The sequence below is a fragment of the Dasypus novemcinctus genome, chromosome 17 (genome assembly GCF_030445035.2).
Source record: "Dasypus novemcinctus isolate mDasNov1 chromosome 17, mDasNov1.1.hap2, whole genome shotgun sequence".
Lineage (NCBI taxonomy): Eukaryota > Metazoa > Chordata > Mammalia > Cingulata > Dasypodidae > Dasypus > Dasypus novemcinctus.
Window position 1 is genome coordinate 98,487,971 of NC_080689.1, and position 9,269 is coordinate 98,497,239.

Sequence of the window (9,269 nt, forward strand, 5' to 3'; positions counted from 1 at the left end):
ACATATAATTGCCATTAATACTAAACAAGCTTGTTAAAATAATGAACTTTTCTTCACTTTAAATACTTAGTAGCATGTAATACCAGAAACAGTTTTTTTGGAAGCAAGTTGGCAGGGGAGATTGGCTGCCGAATAAGTTTGTTATAAAATTGCCTTTTATTATTATTATTATCAATTCAGTTTTGTTAAATAATGACTTTCTGCAATTAGCCACTTAAATACCTTAAACAATGCTTTGTAAAACTTTTATATTTATACCCTTAAGACAAATTTTACCTTCACAGAACACATTCTCTTACTTAAGGTTACTACAATACCTTCTAAGAACCTGAGCAGAATGCAAACGTATTTTGGCTTTGACACCCTAAGGAGGGAACTTTACCGCATTTATTCTGATTCTGCTTTTCACCCTCTTCACTCCCCCCCCCCTTCCAGCCAGTCGGGTGCACAACAAACAGGAATGCGGCTTATGAATAGAAGGGTGGACTCACTGGAAAGGGGCAAGCTGCTCCCCCCTTTCCAGCTTTCAGCCAAAATGGGCAGACAGAACCTACTCAAATTTGGCAACTCTCCCAGGGACCTAGCCACCCTGACTGGGACATCCCCAACAAACTTGGGTGCGTGGCGCAGACACAGATGGCCTCCAAGCCCCGGCAAAGGGCCAGACCAGAGACAAGACAGCAGAGCATGCACAAACATCTAGACTCCGCAAACATCCAGACTCCCCAGCTTTTGCCCCAGAATCATTTCACTCCCTTGCCAATGGCAAGGGAGGGCTCCAGCTCAGCTGTAATTCCACTTTACATAAGGACACAACTCCAACACTAGCATTGAGCTGACACAGACAGAAGCACAAAGGTCACTAATATGACCCACAAGTTTATATATTTATTTTCACCATGGCTGCCCCCACAGCCATCACAAACCTCAGAACACTTAACATTTGGTATAAAGCAAATTCATTCACAAATTAGCACCATAACAAAAGATTTCAGCTAGACTTTTCCACTGTTTAAACTTTACACCCAGACCAAGCTCCACCAGAAAAGCCGATCCATTTTCCTGTAACCAAGTTTTGTTTCCCTTAATCTAGACCAATTTCCAGGACATTAGGACTTGAACCTATAAATAGCCCTTCCTATTAAAATTGAGACTCCACTCCTTTAGTGGATATAAGACCAGTACCAGATTCTAACATGCAGTTAGACAAACCCAAAACACCAGGGCTTTTCCCCGGTTTTCCTCCTTTTCCCAAGCCTAGAGAGAACGGCTTCCCCCCAGCCTTCTGGGGCTACTAGGGTTCTCTCGGGAGGTGATCAGCCTCCCCTTCCTAGCAATTAAAGCTAGGGCCTTCCAGACTGCGCTCACCCGGGGAGTCTTAAACCTTCTTCCATGTTCGGAGTTCTTTTTCGTTCCCAGAATCTTTCTCTTCAGACCTTCCATTGCCCTCGATTTTTGTCGGGAAGATTCTGGTGGAGCCCACATCTTTTCTGGATTAAATTTAATCCAGGGGCGCCCAGATCTGGGGTTCACCCGAGTCCTCCCGGCTTCCTCGGGGATTTGGAAGGGGCAGCAAAATGCTACCGTCTCTGGCCTTCATTTGTAGTCCCACCAGAGTTGCCAAAAATGTTGTGGAATTTAAGAGAAGTTCAATTATTTGAGTATAGAGAGGCCAGGACTCAGGAATGATTTTGAGAAGGAAAAATGGTTTATTGACGGCCGGCCGGACTCGGGAGCTTTCAGTTTGAATCCTGAGCCCTGAACAAGATTTTCAAACGTCTTTTATACAGAAAGGAAAGGCCAAATGGTCCCTTTGTTTCAGTTCTCAATAGGCTTCAATTAGCATATATCTTCCACATCTTAGGTAAGCTTTTAGCATGGACTCCAGACATTCTAGATAAGCCGTTAGCAATTTTTGCATTTCCCCTAAATACTTAAAGTTTATAGCCCTTGCATTGTTAAACATTTCCTGGGACTGGAGCCGCTGCCAGTCCCTAAGGGCAGGACTGCAGCCTCTTACCTTTCCACACCCACAAGTCAAACAACTTAGTTATCTCTGAAGAGACAAAGAGCCTTCTACCCATAGCCCACATCAAAATAAGACATGACATATGAAAACCAAAGAATAAAATGATAGAAGTAAATAATGCATTTACTGTAATATCATTGAATGTGAATGGATTAAACTCCCCAATCAAAAGATATAGGCTGGGAAGCAGACATGGCTTACCAGCTAGAGAATCCGTCTACCACATGCAGTGTCCAGGGTTCAATCCACAGGGCCTCCTGATCTGTGTGGTAAGCTTGCCCACATGCAGTGTTGCTGTGCTCAAGGAGTGCCCTGCCATGCAGGGGTGCCCCTGCATAGCGGTGCCTCATGTATAAGGAGTGTGCCCCACAAGGAGAGCCGCCCCATGTGAAAAAAATGTGCAGGTCACCCAGGAGTGGCACTGCACATGGAGAGCAGACACAGCAAGATGATGCAACAAAAAAAGAGACAGTTTCCCAGTGCTGCCAGACAATGCAAGCAGACACAGAAGAACACACAGTAAATGGACACAGAGAGCAGACAATGGAGGGGGAAGGGAATAGAAATAAAGTAAATCTTAAAAAAAAGATATAGGCTGACAGAATGGATGGAAAAACATGAGCCATCCATGTGCTGCCTACAAGAGACTCACCTTAGATCCAGGGATAAAAACTGCTGAAAGTGAAATCTTTGAAAAAGATACTCCATGCAAACAGTAACCAAATAAGATCATGTCCTCTACACAAGTGAAAGAAAAAACTTGCAAACTTTGATGAATGATTCTGTAGTTCTTTGGGATTTGAGGGTTCTATGACAATGGAAATGAGGCCTCTTGTGGCTTAGAAAAGCCTGAGAGAAGACAGAGAAGAGGCAGGAGGAGGAGGGGGAGGAGGAACTGGAGGGAGGAGGGGAGAAATGGGACATAAAGAATGGCAGGGAAGGTCCATGTGGTCAGAGAGGACCCTGCAAAGGCACTAATAGAAGAGGGGAAGCTTAAGTGAGCTAGGAGAAAAACCCTCTGACCAGAAAAGAAAATGCTTTAATTGGTTCTAGTAATGAAGACTAGCAAGAGACTTTCTCAATTGCAAAATTCCTTTTCCTCCTAATTCACTCTTGAGTATATCTGTGTTGATAATACTTGTTTAACTTAATACCCTCGTTTTTAGCCATTTTTAGAACTAGAGAAACCTATTCCTTGAACAGGAACCAGTCAGGATTTTTGTGGCTCCTTTGCAATGTAGGCACACCTTGTTCTTTCGGATGGCATGGAACCCTGCCATCAGCAGGTGACAACTCAGAACTGTGCAGGTGAGAGATATAGTAGAAAGAAAGTGTTACTTTCAAGCACCAAAGAGCATTATAATTATGAGAGTTTCTTTTTCCTCCACATCACATTATCTGTATATTTTTTGTTAGGTGAAAGTGACGTAACATAAAATTAACTATTTTAACAGTACATTCTATGGCATTTAGTACATTCACTATGTTGTGCATCAAATTTATCTAATTTCAGAACATTTTTATCCACTCCAAAGGAAATCTCATAGACCCAAAAGGAGTTACTCCACCTTCCCCACTCCCCTCAACCCCTGCCAGCCATTAATCATCATTCTTTCTCTCTTTATTTGCATAGTATAGTGGGGGGTGGGAGGGTGGGAACCTCATATTTTTTAATGTAACATTTTTTATGATCAAGGTAGCTTAAAAAAAGAATTAAATAAAAATTTTTTTAAGTTTCCATTTATATGATACTTTTTTGACATTACAGGAATAATTTGTTTGGAGTGATTACACAAGTCCTAAAAGATGAATTACTGATAGTTTGTCCCAAGTATTGCTCTAAAATAGTTCAAGTGTTGATTCACTTATAACCATAGCATTTCATAGGTCTTAATTTCCCTTTAAGATTTTCCACTTTAAAAATCCTGTGTATCTTGGGAAACTACAATAATTCTCTCCATTTTAACTATTTTTATCATCTTGGGTCCTAGAATCATGACCTGTTAGCTAAAAAGGAGCCAGTAACCATCTGTTTACAATGAGACTTCCCGCCCCCCACCCAGTCCACCTCCAGCTGCCCTTTATTGCGCTGCACCCTGAGCTTCAGTCTTCTGTGATGTAGAAGAACATTTATCTCACAACGGGGTGGGGGTGGGGAGCGGCAGCTCCTCCCGGGAGGCGTCCCCATTCCTGGCCAGGGGGATCTGCGTGGCTGCCAGGCGCTGGCCAGATCTCGGGGGGGGGGGGGGGGGGGGGAGGGGGGGGAAGGCCCTCCTCCCGGAGGACGCAGATAGGGGCCCCCAAAGTCTAGTGGGACGGGAGCGGCAGGAGCCCCACATACGCGCTGGTCCGCCTCGGGCCGCGGCTGGGGTGGGGCTCCTGGCAAGGGCGTGGCGGGCGCTCAGCCCCGCTGCTGGCCGCGCAGCCGCCTTCCCCACCGCTCAGCCCCGCTGCTGGCCGCGCAGCCGCTTTCCCCACCGCTCAGCCCCGCCCCCTGAGGCCCCGCCCAGCACGCGGCGCGGCGGCTGCACCTTTCCGACTTTCTGGTGTTCGGGTCCGGGCGGTGTCCTGGTCCTCGTGCTGGGCCGAGGTGCCGCGCCGGGCTACCCGTGCGCGGGGCTCCCCGTGTGTGGGACTTCCTCTGTGCGGGGCCCCCGTGCGTGCGGAGGGGTGTGTCTGGCTCAGGGGCGGGCAGCGAGCGCTGCGCGGAACCCTCAGACGAAGCGCGCGGCCCCTCCTCTGACTCACGCCTGCGCTCGCCCGGAGCCCGGTACGTGTGCGGGCCCCACCTGGCGGCGGCGGGGCGGGCCTGTGGGCGCAGCGGGGCGCGGGGCTGCGGGGGCCGCCGGCAGCGCGGAAAAGCGGGCGAGCGGCCGTCCCCGCGCTGCGCTGAGGGCGCGCGCAGCTCCGGCTCGCTGGACGGTTGTGCGCGGCGCCCCCGGTTTGGGGGTTTGGGGGCTGCCTTCGCGGGGACCCGTGGGCGGCGGGGGGCTCGGGGCCTGCTTCAATCTTTGGCATTTTTCCAGACGCGGATAACTTATCTGTGAAAGTTAGTTGAATGAAATTACCTAGTTAGAGCTGCAAAGCTATTTACGATGTACCACCTTCTCTTATCCAAGCCCCAGGTGGTAGGCATTTGTATTTTTTCCCCAGTTTTGGTGGCCATGAACTTGCTGTGGGAATCATGGTACAGCAATTTGTCTTGGATAGATATCTCCGAGTGGAACTAGCAACAATGATGTAAGTTTATATTTTTAAGAAACTGACAAAATGTTTCCAAAGTGGTAGCACCTTTTGGCATTCTCACTAGAAATGTATAAGGGCTGCAGGTTTTCCATATCATCATTAACAGTTGGTATTATCTTTCTTGATTTTAGCCATTTTACTATGTCTATATGATAAGTCATAGCAGATTTTAATTTGCATTTCCCTAGTGATGAAAAGAATGGAATGTTTCTTCTCTGGTGAAAGTGTTATTTACATAGTTTCCCATTTTTAAGTGCTGTTTGTCATTTTTTTTTAACAGATCATTTTTATCGATACGGATCAACAAAGCATACAGTTCACCGCACAATCAGTGGTATTTGGCACCATCACATAGTTTTGCATTCATCACCTCCATCATTACTAGAGCATTTTCTTAATTTGAATAATAATAAAAAAAGTAAATCCATCACTTCTCCATCTGTGCTTCCCCTGCTGTTCACAGCGCCTCTTTTTGGCTATTCTTGCACAGATACTTTTATTTTCCCTCTACAAATTGATTTATATTTACATTTTATATAAACGGAATCATACAATATGTTATATATTTAATTCATAACGATCCTGTATTTATTGTATTTGTTCTTTTGTGTCTGGTTTGCTTCACTCAACATAATGTCCTCCAGGTTCACTAATGTTGTCAAATGTTTTAGGACTTCTTTTTTTTTTTTTAAGATTTATTTTTTATTACTCTCCCCTTCCCTACCCCACCCCCAGTTGTCTGCTCTCTGTGTCCATTTGCTGTGTGTTCTTCTTGTGTCCACTGGTATTCTTGTCAGCGACACCCAGAATCTGTGCCTCATTTTGTTGCATCATCTTGTTCTGTCAGCTCACCGTGTGTGTGGCACCACTCCTGGGCAGGCTGCACTTTCTTTCACGCTGGGTGGCTCTCCATACAGGACACACTCCTTGCACGTGGGGCTCCCCAATGCGGGTGACACCCCTGCGTGCCACAGAAGTCCTTGGGAAAATCAGCACTGTGCGTGGGCCAGCTCATCACATGGATCAGGAGGCCCTGGGTTTGAACCTTGGACCTCCCATGTGTAAGCAGATGCCCTATCTGTCTGGCCAAATCCACTTGCCCATTTCTTCTTAAGTACTGCATAATATTCCATTGTGGGAATATACCACTGTTTGTTTATCCATTTGTCAGTTGATGGACACCTGGGTTCTTTCCAGCTTTTGACATCGTGACTAGCACTGCTATGAACATGGGTGTGCAGATGTGTATTTGTATCACTGCTTTCAATTCTGGATGTAGACCCAATAGTGATAGTGCTGGGTCACTGGCAAATCTATATTCAACTTATTTTTTTTAAAGATTTATTTATTTATTTCTCTCCCCTCATCCCCGCCCTGCTCCAGTTGTCTGCTCTCTGTGTCTATTTGCTGCATCTTCTTTGTCTGCTTTTGTTGTTGTCAGCAGCTTGGGAATCAGTGTTTCTTTTCATTGCATCATCTTGTTGTGTCAGCTCTCCATGTGTGCAGCACCATTCTTGGGCAGGCTGCACTTTCTTTTGCACCAGGCATCTCTCCTTATGGGGTGTACTCCTTGTGCGTGGGGCTCCCCTATGCGGGGGACAACCCTGCATGTCATGGCACTCCTTGTGCGCATCAGCACTGTGCATGGGCCAGTTCCACACGGGTCAAGGAGGCCCGGGGGTTGAACCACGGACCTCCCATGTGGTAGATGGATGCCCTAACCACTGGGCCAAGTCCACTTCCCTATATAATCATTACTCATATTGAACATTTTTTCACGTGTTTTCTTGCCATTTGTATTTCTTCTTTGGACAAATGTCTATTCATGTCTTTTGCCCATTTTGTAATTGAGTCTGCGGTCACCCCTCGGGCTGAAGCGTGGTTTGCTGGCCTGGCGGGGGAGCGGCCGCGGTAGGCCAAGCCGCTGCCCCCATAATAGGGTGGCTGGTCGGACTCACCGCCACCCCTGAAGGGAGCTCGGCATGGGCGCAGAGTGCCCTCGGGTCTCCCCTTCTCGGCAGCCATGCTTCCGCGGCCGCCCCTCCTCCCGGATGGCGCCACACGATGCCTTCTTTCTCCCTGCGCAGGCGCAGGGCAGAAAATTCCAGTCTGCCCTTTTCCCCTCCCCCGACAGCAGCAACAGCCAGGTGTGGGCGGAAAAATCCAGCCCGCCCTTTTCCCCTCCCCCGACAGCAGCAACAGCCAGGTGTGGGCGGAAAAATCCAGCCTGCCCTTTTCCCTTCCCCCGACAGCAGCAACAGCCAGGCGTGGGCGGGAAACTCAAGTCTGCCCTCCACCCCAGCAACAGCAGCCACCAATCCCTAAACCCTGCCCCTTCCCCCAGCAACAGCGACAGCCAATCCCTAACCACCACCCCTCCCCCGTCCAGTACCGCCCACTGACCTTTCGCCGGCAACCAATCAGAACAGGGCGTGGCTTCGACCAATCAGCCTTCCCCAGCCCCTATAAAACTGTTGCCTCTCCCTCAATAAAGTGGACTTGCGTGTTTACCTTGTCTCCGCGGTAGTTCTTCTGCCGTGCGCCCTCCAGTCCTGAGAGCCCCCGACAAGGGCCTGGCCTCCCTTGTCCCCAGTTCGTCGCCTGCTTCTCCGGGCGACCCCTTCGTCGCCGGCTTCTCCGGGCGACCCCTTCGTCGCCGGCTTCGCCGGGCGACCCCTTCGTCGCCGGCTTCGCCGGGCGACCCCATCAGCCGAACCGCGCAACCCCTTGTGAGACCGATCCCTCGTCTGCTGCTGGACCGACCCCTCGTCCCAAGTGGGACTGACCCCTCGTCCCAAGCAGGACCAACCCCTCGTCCAGAGCTGGACCGACCCCTCATCCGCAGCCAGACCCCACCTTTACCGACTGAGCAAGCCGCCGCAGAGTCTTTTTTTATTTTTGAGTTTACATATCATGGATATTAATCCCTTATTGGACATGTGATTTCCAAGTATTTCCTTCCACTGAGGCAGCTGCCTTTTCACCATTGAACAAAGTCCTGTGAGGTGCACACGTTTAATTTTGAGGAGGTCCCATTTATCTATTTTTTCTTTGTTTCATGTGCTTTGGGTGTAAGGTCCAAGAAACCACCATGTTGCACAAGGTCTTTAAGATGTTTCCCTACATTTTCTTCAAGCAGTTTTATGGTCCTTTTATATCTAGGTCTCTGATCCATTTTGAGTTGATTCTTGTATGGGATGTAAGATAGGGGACTTTTTCCGTATTGACATGTACTTGGTAGTTGTCTGAAAAATTAGTTGACTGTGGAGGTGAGGGTTTACTTCTGGACTCTAAATTCTATTATACTGATTGATGAGTCTCTCTTTATGCCAGTGCCATGCTGTTTTGACCACTGTAGCTTTGTAATATGTTTCAAGGTCTGGCAGTGAAATTCCTCCCATCTTGCTCTTTTTTAGAATGCTTTTGGTTACTTGGGTGCATTTTCCCTTCCAAATGAATTTGGTAATTGCCTTTTCTATTTCTGTCAAGTAGGCTGTTGGAATTTTGATTGGTATTACATTGAGTCTGTAAATCAGTTTAGGTTAGATTGACATCTTCATAGTATTTAGTCTTAGAGTACATGAACACAGAGTGTCATTCTATTTGTTTAGGTCATTTTAAATTTCTTTTACCACTGTTTTGTAGTTTTCCTCATCTAGGTCCTGTACTTCTTTGACTAAGTTGATCCCTACATATTGATTTTTTTTGTTGCTATTGTAAATGGAATCTTCCCCCTGATTTCTCCTCAGATTGTGCAGTACTACTGTACAAGAACACTGATTTCTGCATCTGGATCTTGTATTCTGCCACTTTGCTGAACTCATTTATTATCTCAAGTAGTTTTGTTGTAGACATTTCAGAATTTTCTAAATATAGGATCATGTCATCTGCTGATAGTGCAAGTTTTATGTCCCCTTTTCCTATTCGGATGCCTTTAATTTTTTTTCTTCTCTATTTGCTCTAGCTAGAACTTGTAGTACAATGTTGAATAGCA

The 9,269-nt window shown here is 47.2% G+C and overlaps 1 long non-coding RNA gene across 1 annotated transcript; it reads left to right on the forward strand.

Moving 5' to 3' along the window:
- Window positions 1–4,577: 4,577 nt before the first annotated feature.
- LOC139436710 (uncharacterized) lies at window positions 4,578–5,705 on the forward strand. Its single transcript, XR_011646052.1, has 3 exons — window positions 4,578–4,799; window positions 5,183–5,269; window positions 5,556–5,705. It is a non-coding gene; the product is annotated as an uncharacterized lncRNA (long non-coding RNA).
- Window positions 5,706–9,269: the final 3,564 nt, after the last annotated feature.